This window comes from Tachypleus tridentatus, chromosome 6 (genome assembly GCF_004210375.1).
Source record: "Tachypleus tridentatus isolate NWPU-2018 chromosome 6, ASM421037v1, whole genome shotgun sequence".
In the NCBI taxonomy this organism is placed as follows: Eukaryota; Metazoa; Arthropoda; class Merostomata; order Xiphosura; family Limulidae; genus Tachypleus; species Tachypleus tridentatus.
In genome coordinates, this window is record NC_134830.1 from 123,453,240 (window position 1) to 123,469,919 (window position 16,680).

Here is a 16,680-nt window from a genome sequence, read left to right on the forward strand (position 1 = left end):
TAAACCGAAGCTTAGAATAACCTCTGTTGTGTGTAGGTGATCGTGAGAGAGGGAAGAAGAGGATTGGGAAGTCACATCTCGATTAAGATTCTATTTTGGGTTCTGTGATATCAAGTTGTACTGTCATATACCAAGTTACTTCACGTTGTCTAGTATTTGCAAAAGTGTAAACCATGAAGAGGGAAGTCCAGACTGCTGCAGAATTTTTAACTAATCTTCTCCGGCTGGGAAAGATTCTGGATGCCAGTCAACTTCGTTTATTTAACATTCAAATGGAGAAGCTGCTAACCGAACACTATCAACAACATTGGTTTCCAAATAACGCTTTCAAGGGTTCAGGCTATCGATGCTTGCGGATCAACCACAAAATGGACCCGGTGATTGGTAAAGCGGGTATGTCATGTGGTCTTAAAGAAAATAGTCTGAAAAACCTCTTTCCCTACGAGCTTACTATGTGGGTTGACCCAGGTGAAGTGTCTTACCGAATTGGTGAGAACGGAAGTATTTGTGTTTTATATGATGGAAAGAATCAGGAGTTTTTGTCGGACTCTGACGACAGCTGTGGGGTAGAAAACCAACAGTATTTTTTGTCGGATGCTGACGTCAGCTGTACGGCAGAAAGTTACGGGAATGACAGCTGTGACCACTTCGACTTTCCACGTCATCATTCATTTATTGAAAATATCCCTCGGTTGTTGCGCGGAGGTTGTAAAGAAACTGTCTCTCGTGTAGATAGAATAGGATGGGAAAGTTTTGTTATGGATCCTCGGTACTCATACCTTGGATTCGAACATTTAACAGCTTTTGTCTCCAGTTAAATGCAGGTCTACTTCAAGCGAGTGAAGTTAGAATTGCATTATATTTTATGATGATCCCTCATTTCTAAATGGAAAGCTAAGCCTAGTTCAATAAGATTTTGTGGTAAGCTTCCAGGAAGTGAATGACAAAATTCGTTGAGTTTAGAAATTGGCCTAGAGTAAAAGTTTTGGAATTAGGGACCATTAATCGTACAAACCGTTATAAAATCATCAATTTCCATATTTAAACAGACTGCACTTACATTTGTGATAACGACCCAGGAACTAAATATTGTCAGGATTGTTCATTGTAATATGATTCAACAGGTAATTTTAGTATAGTTAAAAAAAAATCGTTTATATGCTCAACTAATGGTTGAAGATTGCGTCAGCAAGTACACGAACTGCGACCAATGTGGAGAGGATAACATTCTAAATCTTGATATTTGTACTTAATATACAATGTATATGGCTGCCTATGTAGCTGTAAAATCACTGCCTTTTCTTTCTCGAACTGCGATGCGAGGAAAACAATTCATGTGATTAGGGCGTAGTTCAGCACTTGCTGACGCAGTTAGTACCAGCATTACGACATCTTGACTCGTTAACTGTTCTGTTTATGTTTTAATAATAGTAAAACAAGCACACCATGCATGATCAAGTGATAGTGTTTTAGTTTTTATTCCTACAGATGAAGGTTTTCTTGGAATTTTAACGAACCATTATATCTGTGGTTTAATACAAGGTAATTTTTCTTAATAGGAACATACTGAAGCTAGGCCTAAGAATCACATAGTAGTATGTCTGAGAACTCCATTTATTAATCAAAAATCGGTCTTAAGTATTGTATAGATGTTAGTATTTGAAAATAACTAATTGTTAACGCGTATTAGAAAATATATAAAAACAATACCTAGGAAGACTAACTTTTTCCTGTGTCAAGTAGCAATTATCATATTATCAAGTTTCTGTTATATTAATTGTCTAGACCTGTTAATTATACGATACATCATTTGTTTTTTGAAATTTAGAAAGTGTTTTTTTTTCCTAGAATATTTTATTAACCTTACGTAAAACTGGAAAGAAACATAACGAATTGTAGGCTTAATAAGATCTTTCCTGTGGCTTGCCAAGTATACTTAGTAAGTTACTTCAACATGATTTAACCAGTATTTTATTTAAGGAAATCGACTTTATTCCTACATAATGTGATGTAAGATAAGTTACGAATACATAGATGTAAGGTAACTGGGCCATAAAGTTTCACCCATCGTAAGGCAGTCTACTATACAAATGCTTTCTGTAAAAATGTAACATAAAAGTAAAAACTATTTTCCATGTACAGTATATATATATATATATATATATATCCGTTAACAGAAGACATTTTGTATAGCGAATTTTATTAAATAAAAATTTATTTGTGAGTTTGTTCCATCATAACTTTGTATTTCAATCACTTGATCAATTTTTCTCCGTAGCAACACATTCACAAAACTAGAAACAAACCTACATGTAATGTGAAAAGATAAGTTACTACTAAAAACAAGAAATTTCGCGATATTCCTCCACATGAATCTGACGTTCAAGACTTGGATTACCCACTAGGTCGAGTATATTTGATACGCTTTCATCCAAACAAAGCCTCCGTATAAACAATAACAACTCGCGAGTTTGATAACTATCTAAAGTTTCTAAACGAAAAACATATCAGCTGTAAAAAGTTGGCCAAGGAAAAAAAGAAACGAAAACTTATAGGTTTTGCCAGTGTAGTAATGTTGTTCATAAGACTGAAAGTATTAAATTGAGGTAAAACATCCTCAATGTTTCACTTAGAGCCAAATTGAATTGAGGTAAACAATGTGTTAGACTCCTGTTTGGTAAAACCTTTATGAAATATGGTAAATTTTGCTAATAAAAGATTTTCAAATTTCTTGTCTCCTTTACGTGAAATTTGATCTTGTGAGAATGTTTTATAATGGCGAGTTTTGTGTCTAAATGTTTGAATATTCTTTATAAGGGTTCATTGCGTAGGCGCAAGATAATTTCAGACAATGATGATCCACCGGTGGCTCTTTTAGTCTTGTTTTCATATACTGTATCTATTGTTATGATTCATGAGTTGTGACTCGTAAGTATCAGTATCTGTTTACAGTGTAATGCATTATTGAATTTTAAATTTGTATTTGGCTTACCTTTTATAACTTTATTTAATTTACATTTAACCTAACTCACAGATCATAATGGCTGAGAAAAGGAGCGATGAGGATAGTGATTTTGTAGAAAGTCCATGCAAGAAAGTAAGCCTGCATAAGCCTAGTTACGAACAGAAACGACAGTTGCCACAAAATAGGCTTAATGATCCTAATTTTAGTTGTTTTAGTCAAGTTCGAAAAACTTAAATAAGTCATTTTGTAAAATATGGAGTTGTGACTTATCTGGGAGTGTTTTCATACTTGAGAAACATCTTTACAGTGAAAAATATTAAAGCAAGTGCCCAGACTTCTAAAGTAACTGATTTCTTACGGCCTTCTACTTCATATAGCATGTCTCAAGTGGCTTCTACTGAATTGAACATGTGTGCTTTGTGGCAGAACACAATCTTCTTATTTTAATACTAGATCACCTTCAAGGCTTTCTATCTAATGCATGTCCTGATTCTAAAATTGCTAAGGGAATTAGATGTGTAAGAACAGAAGGAACAGTTAATTTTTGCAATGTCATTGGTGAGGAATACTTGGAAATTATTATTGCACAATTAAATAACATTAAATTTTCATTAATTATTGATGAAAGTACAAAAAATTGTTCTAACAGCTAGATTTTATGATAACCATATTCAAAAACAGTTGACAAGTTTTAACTCTTTTGGAAATCAATTGCTGTACTACCCAAGACATTTACAATTCTATAGTAAATTTAAATAAAAAAGGAATCCCATTAAAAAAATTGATAGGCTATATAAGTGATAATGCAAGTGTAATGGTGGGGTCAAAAAGTGGTGTTCAAAGTCTTAAAACAGAAAGTGCCACATCTCTTTGTACAAGGTTGTGTATGCCATTCAATGCATTTATGTGCATGTTCTGAACTTCCAACTTCCTTAGAGGAGCTGACAAGAAATATTTATTCATATTTGTTAAACAGCCTGAAGTGATTATCTGAATATGTATAATTTCAGGAATTTATCCAGACTGATCTTAAAAAGATTTCACATCATAGCTGTACTCGATGGTTATCACTTCAGCAAATGGTAGAAAGACTACTGAATCAGTGGCCAACACTTGTCATATTTTTTTTTATTTCAGCGGCATTAGAAGATAGGATGACTTTGGCATCTAAAATACTAGAAGGTTTACAGAATCCAATTGTGACAATGTACTTCGCATTTCTAACTTCTTATGCCGTATGTAAATAAATTTAGAGTTTTAAGCTGATAGCTTCAGAATTCATAGGCTACGTGCCTTCATCAACAATAGTGCGAAAAGTATCCTTGGTAATTTTATTAAAAGAGAAGTACTGAAAGTTGAGATATATCGAAGGTTAACATTAATGATCCTTGAATTTACTTTCCCTTAAGTGAACTATATCGTAGAGCAAGAACTGAAAGTATCTTTCTAGAATATTCTTCCAAACCAAAGAACTCGAAGAATTTCAGCTTAAGACATTGAATTTTTATGTCAAACAAATCAAGGAAATGTACAAACGGTTTGTATCATCTGGTACGTCCACGTATTTACAGCTATTTGAAGCTTTAGATCCAAAAATGTATCTCAACGACAACCACATTCAATTATCCCATTCGCCATTAATTTTCCTAATATTACTGAGGAAAAAAAGAGTATGAAGATATTAAAAGAGAATGTCGAGAGTTAACTTTGCAAGAGAATGAAATTTCAGAACCAGAGAAATATTGGTATTATATTTCTCAAGAAAAATGTGGAGATAAATTTCGTTTCCCAATTATCTACAAATTAATGATAAACTTACCGTAATTGCCTCATTCTTCAGGTAAAAAATCATTCCCGGCTAACTATGAAAACAGTAAATGCCTTGTTATATGGCAGAATTCTTTTAGAAAATACGTGTAAAGAATGACAACCGTCTGAAAAACTGTGCAAAAGAATGAAGGAAACTAAATAGTATATCAATGAAGAAGAAAAAAACACGAAGTTTTTAGTAAGATGAAGTTAGTTATATGTTTTTATTTAACTTGGTAAAATCTAAGAAAATCATCTGGCAACCCTGCTTCAACTGTCATTGTTAGAAATCTTTACTTGTATCCAAAACATAAGTACACTGGCTTGGTTGCCATGTTTTTCACATCTTTTAGTTGCCGTCTTTTTCTTTACAGCTCAACTGTTTTTGGTTTAGATATCACTACGTTTTAAAAAAGCTGAATACGCAAGTGGTTGTTATGGATACGTTTACATTGTTCCGTGATCAACGAAACCTATATGAAGAATATATATATTCAAAGTGATATAGTACAATAAATACGTTATTTACAGATATGTAAAGTGACGTCGTGAAAAGACAGGATTTAGGTTGTAGAAGGAAATGTCCAGCACTCAATTGAGATCGATCAAAATCGCGTGAGAGTTGATATTTATTTCATTTGTAATTCCCAGAATCGAGATTCTTTAAAAGCTGGATAACAGCCGTTTTTTTTTTGTTTTTTTTTAAGTTGAGGTCAGGGGAATATCTGTAAGTATTTTCAAAACTGTTTGTCGTGCAGGTCGGGGCGGCATTTATTGTATGACAATTGCCGTTTTTATTTCAATGTAACAGATAAACGTGTTTGGTTTGCACAAAAGTTTCTACAGACAAAAATCGTATGTTAAATGTTTACCAAGTTTCATGAAAAATCGAAGTTTAATTATTATTATTTTTTTCAAAATTCTGTTCAAATTGATTCGTGGAAGATGAAAAACCTGAAGAACTTCAGATGTTTCTGAAATTTGGAACGTCAGGTAAGTAAACTGAGAGGAAATTTACACGAAAAAATTAAAACAATACATGGAAGGAAAAATAAAAGTAAAAATAAATTGCTGAAAATCTCAGTTCGCTAGTTCCTGTAAATAACACGCTGTGTGCCGCGTGTCTCAAGTTAGTTTTGGCTGCACGATACAATTATTGCGTGTTTGGTGTTCTGTAATTTTACTAAAATGCGTGGTAGAAGTTAATGAAAATATACTGTCTACAGTTTGAGAGTATGAGAAGTGTATGAAGATAAACTTTATCAGGTCACTCATTCCTACACATCAGAGTGGCCTAACAAAATATATAATTTATGCACAAAAAATCCAATCTCCAAATTAAGCAGCTGCATCACTCACATAAAAAGTACATTTGTGCACTAGGCAAAATGATTCTACACTTCGAACTGAGATCTACATTAGGGCTAACTTCTTGGCTCATGTGCTTCGGGACGCGCTTGTCATGAAACAAGTTCTTTGTCGCTAAATTCGCTTGATGGAAGTTAAACAGATAATTTAACTCTTCCTGATAAAACAAAAGTTTTGAAACAAAATTTCAAGTACACTATCATATGAATGCATATTAATATAAAACAAAACAATCTAACTAGGGATGTATATTATTATATTGTATAAAGCATTCTAACTTAACTATGGATGTATAGCAATATAAAATAATATGTTCCATCTAGGGATTACATTAATATAAGTTGATTGGTTGGTTAATTTTGTGTTTTATAGCACAAACAGCTAGGCTATCTGCGCCATATTAATATAAAAGGGAACATGTAACTGTGAATGTATATTAATATAAATTAAAAACATTCTAACTATGAATGTATACTAATATAAAATAAAACATTCTAACTATAGATGTATATTTATATAGACTAAAACATTCTAACGGGGGATGTACATAAATGTGAAATAAAACATTCTTACCATGGATGTACATTAATATAAAATGAAACATTCTAACTACACGAGGGCTAATTTAGCAGTGTAAGACTAGAGGGAAGGCAGCTAGTCATCACGACCCACCGCCAACTCTTGGGCTACTCTTTTACCAACGAATAATGGGATTGACCGTAACATTATAACGTCCTCACGACTGAAAGGGAGAACATGTTTGGTATAACAGGGATTCGAACTCGCAACCCTCGGACTATGAGTACTGTAAAAAGTGTTAATTAAAACCAGCGATTTACCATAATAATTATTGTTATATCAATAATCTTCCATATAACCGTGTTTTTCTGTTAATAGTTTTTATGAGGATTTAATGTAACAACTTTTCATATTAATAGTTAGAACCCCCGACCCTCGGATTACGAGTCGCACGCCTTAACACGCTTGGCCATGCCGAGCCAAAATTAGAGATGTATATTAGTATAAAATAAAACATTCTAACATGGAAGTATATTAATATAAAATGGATAATTCTAACTCTGAATGTATATTAATATGAAATAAAAAAATTTAATCGTGGATGAATATTAATATAAAATAAAACATTCTAACTAGGGATATATATTAATATCAAATAAGGCATTATAACTAGAGATGTATATTAATATAGTAGAACATTCTAAGTATCGATGTATAATAATATAAAATAAACATTCTAACTACAGATATATATTAATGTAAAATAAAACATTATTACTATGGATGTATATTAACTTAAAATGGAACCTTCTAACTATGGATGTATATTAATATATTAAAACATTCTAGCTATAATTGTATATTAAAATAAAATACAGCATTATAACTAGGGATGTAAATTAATATAAAACGGAACATTCTAACTGTGAATGTATATTTTTATAAAATTATACATTCAAACTATGGATTATATTAATATTCAGTAAAACATTCTGACCATGGAAGTATATTAATATAAAATAGATAATACTAACTCAGAATGTATGTTAATATCAAATAAAAAATTCCAACTGTGGATGAATATTAATATAAAATAAAACAATCTACCTAGGGATGTATATTGATATGAAATAAAACATTCTAATTAAATATGTATTTCACTATGAAATAAACATTGTAATTATAGATGTGTATTAACATAAAATAAATCAATTTATCTATGGCTGTATATTAATATAAAATAGGGAATTATAATTATTTATGTATATTAATATAAAATAAAACAATCTTACTAGAGACATATATTAATATGAAATAAAACAATCTTACTAGAAACATATATTAATATGAAATAAAACATAATTAGGGATGTATATAAATCTAAAGTAGAACATTCTGAGTATCGATGAATAATAATATAAAATAAACATTCTAACTACGGATGTATATTAATATAAAATAAACCATTCTTACTATGTATGTATACTAATATAAAATAAATCATTCTAACTAAGGATTATATTCATGTGAAGTACAACATTCTAAGTATGGAAGTATATTAATATAAAAAGAACATTCTAACTATAGATGTATATTGATATAAAGTAAAATAATCTTACTAGAGATGTACATTGATACAAAATACAACATTTTAACTATGAATGCATATTAATATCAAACTTAGCAATGTAAGTATTGATGTATATTATATACAATGGAGCATTCTAAGACATATATTAATATATAATGGAACACTTTAATCTAAAACAATCTAACTAGGGATACGTATTGTTATCAAATAAAACATTATAACTAGGGATTAATATAAAATAGAACATTCTAACAAGAGGAAAATAGAACATTCTAACAAGGGATATATATTAACGTAAAATAAAACATACTAACTATGGAAGTATATTAATATAAAACTGGGCATTTTAACTATGGATGTATATTAATATAAAATGGAATATTCTAACCATGAATGTATATAAATATAGAATAAAACAATCTACCTAGTGATGTATATTAATATGAAATAAAACATTCTAACTAGGGATGTATATTCTTATAAAATAAAGCATTCTAACTTTTGACATATATTAATGTAAAATAAAAACTTCTAACTATGGGTGTATATCAATATCAAATGGAGCATTCTACCTAGAGATGTATATTAATGTAAAATAAAACAATCTATCTGGTGATGTAAATTTGAGCATTAATATCCTCTCGAGAATTACAGATATTAAATCCAAATCAAATGCTGTTTCATATGTATGCTACAAACGTCTTTTTTTAAAATAAATTTGTCAAAATAAATAAGATTAAATTTTTTTAATTACTCTTTGATCAGAAGATCAGTCATTTAGTTCAATGACAGAAACTCCCATTCAACTTCACACATGTGGCATTCTTTTCAAAGCTACTTGGTAGAATTCATTGTCACTATTAATAACATAAATGCTCAAATCTAACAGTTACAGCTTATGTACTTAGAAATTTCACAATGCAAAAAAATCATGGAAATCAAAACTTAGATCAAATCACTGAATAAGAAATGTCCCCATAGCCTAATGTTTCCTGTTAAGAAAGATCCCTATATCCTAAGTCTTTCACTAGGTACAAGTTATTTCTTCAGGGTGAACTTATTATTATTTTCTTTAAAAAGATGTCCAGTACTTTTGTGGTGAGACAGAAATAACCACAGTTTAAACCAGATATAACTGGAGATTTGATCAAGATATCAAATAAGGAATAATTCTTCATTGTTTTATTAACAGCATTAACATAAAATGAAACAGTATTTCAGAATTTGTAGGGCATATTGAAGAACTGTACACATTTTGATAGTAAATGTAAGAAAAAACCTTTACACACCAGACTAGCCTTGAAGAAGCCACAAATGCAAAACATCTGTTAAAATGAAAGTTCTCTTTTAAACTTTAAATTTTAACTTTATGACTAAAATATGCTAGAAGAGTGGACAGAAGTATCAAACAAATATAAAATAATGATTTTCATTAAGGTGGCTGTTCTCTGTTCAGGTACCTGTCTAACTACAGTATAACATTCCTCAATTCTGAAAAAGCATACCATTTTTCAAGAGTGATATGTGCTACCCACATGACTGGTCATTTCATTACAACATAAATGAGAGAGTAACCTCCAGATATCACCTGAACAACCTCTAAAGGACAATTCTGTTAAAAAGAAAAATCTTATAAAGTACTGAGACTAGACACATTTAGAATAAATGAACAGGAACAGTGAGTAAATGCCAAGAAGGTATTTGCTTCAGAAGGCTGAAAAGTTAGAGTTAGTATGTTACTCAAACTGTTAAATTAAACTATAAGACAAACATGATAACATGTAGTGTATTGGTACACACTTTTGTTCATATATTGGTTAATGTGGCATATCAGTACATAGTCTTTGTACATAACGTAGTGTATCAGTGCACATATTTGTTCATAAACTGATTAGTGTAGTGTATCAGTACACCCATTTGTTCATTAACTGGTTAATATAGTGTATCAGTGCACACATTTGTTAATAAACTGGTTAATGGAGTGTATCCATGCACACATTTGTTCAAAAAGTGGTTAATGTAGTGTAGTGTACCAGTACATACTCTTTGTACATAAACTGGTTAATGTAATGTATCGGTACACACATTTGTATACAAACTAGTTAACATTGCATATGGGTACAAACTTTTTGTTTATAATCTGATTAATGTGGTGTATCAATACAAAAGCTTGTTCATAAACTGATTATTAAAGCTGTAAATTATGGAACTGAGGAAAACAAAGAAAATTATACATTTACCAAATTGCATTAAACTGTAAAAGGTTTGTTCCCACTGTTGATAATAAACTAAATATGGGTCATCTTTGTATGATAATAGTAATTTGTTAAGTTACAAAATAACATCAACATGACGGACATATATGTATAAATTTGATAAATTAAAAATTCAGTCTTAAGTTTCCACTGATCAACAACTGTAAGTCTGTTTTGAAGAAATATTTACATTTCCAGCCAGTATAAAGATAGGGTTTGATTCTAAAGTAAATTCTTATGCATGTTCTTGCTTATTTATTTTTATTACTTAAAGCAGACAAATAAGTAATCATGGAAGAAGTTTTGTATCTTAATGTAACTTACGATAATATTAAATTAGAATGTTACAATTTCTTACCACATTGGACCATGGTTCAACATCAAGATGTTACACTGTTCACAAACAGGTCCAACAGACCCTACATCACCAGGTTTGTTTACTTTATATATGCTGGTGTAATCTGTTATTTATAGATCAAAACTACTGAAATATAGTAGGGTGATGTGAACATTTATACTTTAGTAAAGATGGCTGTTTATTTACTTTAGCAAATAATTGGTTAGAATGATGTGCAATATATTGTTTGAAATATGGATAATATTATATAACACAAAACATGTTGATTAACATGTAGATAATATCACATAACACAAAATATGTTGTTTGATGTGTAGGTAATGTTATGTAACACAAAATATGTTGATTGATATGTAGGTAATATCATATAATACAAAATATGTTGACTGATATGTAGGTAATATAATATAACATAAAATCTGTTGACTGATGTGTAGATAATATTATGTAACACAAAACCTGTTGATTAATATGTAGGAATTATTATATAACACAAAACCTGTTGATTGATGTATAGGTAGTACTGTATAACACAAAACCTGTTGACTGAGATATAAGTAATAGTATATAACACAAAATATGTTGATTGAAGTAAGTTTGTAAACTGTAATTGTATCTCACTATATGCTACATCCTGCAAAAGTTTCATAATGTTGGGGTGAATCACAAATTTTGTATGTCCAATACAAAAGGACCTATCTCTTTGATTCCCAAAAGATAAAATATATAATAGCAATTAAGTTCTGTTTTTTCAGATACCATTATATATAATTTATTTTTTACTGAGTTTTCACGTATTTCAAATAAATATTTGGCTACTTGTAGATTGGAATTATGTTTTATCTTCTATACTAATTCTTTCTTTAATTAGCAACATCTAAACTAACTTGTAAAAAAAAAATACAAAGGGAAATAAAATGAGGGTTAATAATGATACACACAAGCCTGTCCAACTTGCTAGATTCAGGTAAGTAGTTGGTTTTTTCTGTATCTCTTTAGTTACAACCATTATTACTTACTATGTCCACAGAACAAACATTAGTATGTAATTTCAAACATGATGGTAAAACAGCTGTTGATATGGTTTTGCAGGAATTTTCCAAGAATTCCATGGGTTCCTAGATTCAACATGGTTCTGGAGACCAACTGAAACTTTGAAATCCCATACATCCAGATGACTTTAAGAAAATTTTAAAATGTTCTCTATTAGTTTGTCATGTCTTTACAAGATTTCCAGCTGCTACATTTTTTTAGAATATTACTATCAAGCTGTAAGGGAATCTTACAAACCATTGCCGTAGTACAAAAAAGTTGTAAGGAAAGAGTTATGAGTGGTATTATATGATTGATATGTATGTTTGATACTAGAAAACCAGCTGTAAGGAAAGGATTATGGGTGGTATAACATGATTGATCTGTATGTTTGATACTAGATAACTAGCTATAAGGAAAGAATTCTGGTTGGTAATTACATGGTCAATTACCATTAATGTACACTTGATAATGTTAAACTTAGGGTATAAAAGACCAACAGCGGCCACACCTACACGACTGAGTTTACATGAGTTAAGAATTGGAGAATTAAATAAGTTTGTATCAACTTTTGTTTTAAACTTATACGTCTAATGTGTGAATGGACCAGAACATTAAAATTCCTATATAATTGCCAACAGCTGTGTGAGACAATACCTATCAGAAAGTATCAGCTTTGAAATTTACTATTTTCTTCCTAGGTTTCCTTCAAATGGAAAATGATGCATCAGATGCTGTGTTTTCAAAACTGAAATCTATGTTGATGGATTAATATTCCTGCATAAGTTACACACTGGCCCATTTCAAGTCTCATGAATAACAGAGATGTAGTTAAACATTCACCTACCATGTCTGTAGTAGGTAACAGTCCATTAGAGAAATGAGAATGGTGTACCATGGATTAACTGATTGTTTTGCTGTACTAATGCACAGACATTGATTAACCATCTTTCAGTTATTGTTGTTTATGTCATGTACAGTTATATCAGTAGAATAACTAACATTCTGATAGTAGATAATTATAAGTATTCTCAGGTGTGGTGTATTTTTGAAGTATGTTTTTAATTGTTCTATGCTGAACTTTTTATACATCATGGAAATATTTTTCTTTTTGTTATATCTTGGAATTAAGTTTTTAGTTAAATAGAACTCTTAAGAATCGACTACACTGTTTTAAGATAACATTGGTCAATATACTTCAAACAAAAGAAAACATAAATGTAATTTAAAGAGGTCATGGGCCAACAAACATAGGTAGTGTTTCTCAGAATGTATTACACAAAATAGTGATATTTTCATGTAGTTAATGTTGAAATCTTTAAATACACATGGATTAAACATGTATTATATCTGAACATTCAAATTATAGTAAAATAAAGTGTATTATTTTAAAAATCATTTCTTATCACTAAACAACAGTTTTAATTAAATCGTTCTCTGGTGTATTTTCTTTCTGTATTGTACTTGTTATTTTACTCTTCCCTTCCTGATCAAAATATTTCTCTAATAAACGATCAGGTACAGAAGAAGCACGTCAGATGTTTCTGAAGTCGTCATGGTAAAGATGCTACGAATTAAAATATGATAACCGTATAACAGTTTGTGTTGAAATATTTTGAATATTAAGATGGCAATATTGGTTAAATAAATGTTTTTACATGGTTAAAAACAAAATTAACTCCTTTACATGGAACTTTCACGCATTGAGAGATTACCTAATAAATTAAACAGTACTAGTTTTTTTGGTTTGGTTAAAATATTTGAAGTTTTCATTACTTTTCATTTTAAATAAAATTGAAAGTTAAGCCTTAAAAACTACACAGAACGTTAGCCGTTACATTTTCAGTTGTTATTGACTTCTAATATAAAACCTCCACATACTTATTTTTATCAAACTGCCGTAGAAACAAAAAAATATTAACATAGAATAAATTTATGAAGCCTAATTTATCATCGGATCCACCACTGCGTAAGAGATTGTTTGTACTATTGAATAAACATATGATGCCTTAACGAAAATTGTTTTATTGTATACAATGCACTTGTCATATGTTACATACGAGTAACATGCTATTACTGTCATAAATAACCTTAAATGTTTTTTTTTTTGTTATATTATTTTGTGTTTGGATATTATCAAAATTGTAACTTGAATTCCAGCCATCATAATAACAGTCGTGTTTATAAAATGTACATATTATTAATTCTGTAATACTAGAATCTTTAATATATTTAATTGTTTTATATAATTTGTATTAAATTATCGCCGCCATGTATTAATACAGATAAACGAACCCGATCCAGTTTTTCTTCATTCCTTAACATGTATATTGGTTAAAAATCAAGTATTTCCTGCACCCTTAAAGCGTTAAGTCTTCGAAAACTGATTTGAAATGGAAGGTAACTGTTCATTGAACAAACACAAGAAGTACGGAAATCTCCAGACGATACACAGAGGTATTCAGTAGTCGTTTAAAACACATTGATAGATAATGTGCATCAAGCCTAGCAAAATATTATGGCTGTAGTTCCTTTCAAAGTGTTACTGTCTGTTCATCATACTATCATGATGCTACTAACTGAAATAAATATTTTTTTGTTATATCAATTTTGATCACAAAGAGGCTCAAAAGTGCAATCGAAGCAGTCAAATCATTAATTTTCTTTGTGAGCCAATCAAAATTAAGATTATTCATGAAATAAATGGTAGTATATTCATATAATAATTATTTGTAAAAATTACTTATATTAACTTCTTATATATATATATAAGCCAGCGCATTTTGGTAACATACATTACAACACTGGGCTTTATGTAATGTTGCCTAACAACAATAGTATAACCTGATATTGTTATTAGCCTATTTACTGAAAGAATAAATTTATGTAGTTCTAATTTTATTTCAACGTTATTAGACTATAACTAGAAAGCTCGTTAGTTACCTATGTATAGACATACAAAGATTCCATTTTAATGATTGTTGTTTTTGTTTTGAATTAAGCACAAAGCTACCCAATGGGCTATCTGTGCTCTGCCCACCACGTGTATCGAAACCCGGTTTTTAGCGTTGTAAGTCCGCAGACATTCCGCTGAGCCACTAGCGGTTCCGTTTTAATGATAATATTTAAAGCGTACAAGGTCGTAATCAAGGGGACTGTGTACAAATTATGTGGTTAGTTTTTTGTTTTTTATCATAAGGCGTATCTGTAAGTTCTAAGTATTATTTCTTCATTAGTTGTCGGCGTTTAACACCTTAAAATTATTTCTTTCTTGCTAGCGTAATAGTCCGAATAAATTACTTTTACAGTTTAGATTGTCTCTTAGGGCTAACTCCATAGGTTTACTGGTCAAACAATATCATGAACCTTATTTATAAGATAATATCCATAAGTTTATTGGTACAACAATAACAAATATCTTTCTTTTTTATTATAAGTTAACAACTACGATAGGTTTACTGACTTGACAGTTTGAAGAACCATGTTTTTACTGTCAAGTAGTACATAGCCCGTGAAATATAACGGGACAAGTAGCAACCCCCCCCCCCATCCAATAGCATACTCTAACGTTACGGTTCATAGCTAACTGAAATAAATAAATTTTGTTTAATCAAGCTTGACCAACAAAGAGGCTCAAAGGTGCAGTTGAGGCAATTAAACGTGATTAAATTTCTTTATGAACCAATCAAAATTAAGATAATTCGTGAAAGGTTTGTTTGTTTTGGAATTTCGCACAAAGCTACTCGAGGGCTATCTGTGCTAGCCGTCCCTAATTTAGCAGTGTAAGACTAGAGGGAAGGCAGTTAGTCATCACCACCCCCCGCCAACTCTTGGGCTACTCTTTTACCAACGAATAGTGGGATTGACCGTCACATTATAACGCCCCCCACGGCTGGGAGGGCGAGCATGTTTAGCGCGATGCGGGCACGAACCCGCGACCCTCGGATTACGAGTCGCACGCCTTACGCGCTTGGCCATGCCGGGCCTCGTGAAAGGAGTTCGTGGTGTAATCGTAAAATAATTATTGGTAAAAGTCAGTTAGATTAGCAACTTTCAATATGCAGGAAGCCAGTTTGAAACACAACGTTCAGTAAGTCATGACACTTAGCAAAAAATGTATCACCTAATACCGTTGTCAGTCCATGTAGTGAAAGTATAAAGTTAATTCTATAAAGTGGAAAAATACGTTTGAGTATCTGATGATTAAAGAGGTTTCTTTATTTATTATTTAAAATGTTGGTGATATAACAGAAAGTAGATTATTTCAGAAACGTTTTAAGTTTAAAATTGAATCTATATTTTTACTTTCATGATTAATATTATGCACTTGTTCCTAGGCCAGATGATTCCACACCACATCTTTACCTTAGGTTTATTATAAGAACACTCACTACACTTATAAGGTTTCGCGAAACCTTCACCCTCACGGTCCTCTTGCATCCTTGTAACTAAAATCGTAATGGGTATAGAGCAATCGAACTATTCGATCTGAATAAATGAATTTTAGGTTTTATGACATCTATTTCGACAGATCAAGCGTGACGTGACACACATTGGCTTTTATATAAATTGGCTTATGTGTGTTACGTTTCTTCTTATTCAGAAAACTTATATTACAACTTATAAATAAACTTACATCTGACTCACCGTGAGGCAGGGATATTAGTCAACTTTAGATTATGAAGTTAATATATGTTTAGGCGTCGTTTACTAAACAAACTACATAATTTTTTAAATCACTGGACAGTTGTTTCCTGTTCGTCATGATCACCAAGCAGATAAT

General features: G+C 30.8%; 1 pseudogene across 2 annotated transcripts; it reads left to right on the forward strand.

Annotated features, from left to right (window-relative positions):
• Window positions 1-13,327, forward strand: LOC143253532 (protein BTG2 pseudogene; annotated as a pseudogene). Of its 2 annotated transcripts, XR_013029686.1 has the most exons (3): window positions 1-1,542; window positions 5,720-5,767; window positions 12,599-13,327. The product of XR_013029686.1 is annotated as a protein BTG2 pseudogene, transcript variant X2 (transcript). The 2 variants fall into 2 exon arrangements; XR_013029685.1 differs by lacking the exon at window positions 5,720-5,767.
• The last annotated feature ends 3,353 nt before the right edge of the window (window positions 13,328-16,680 follow it).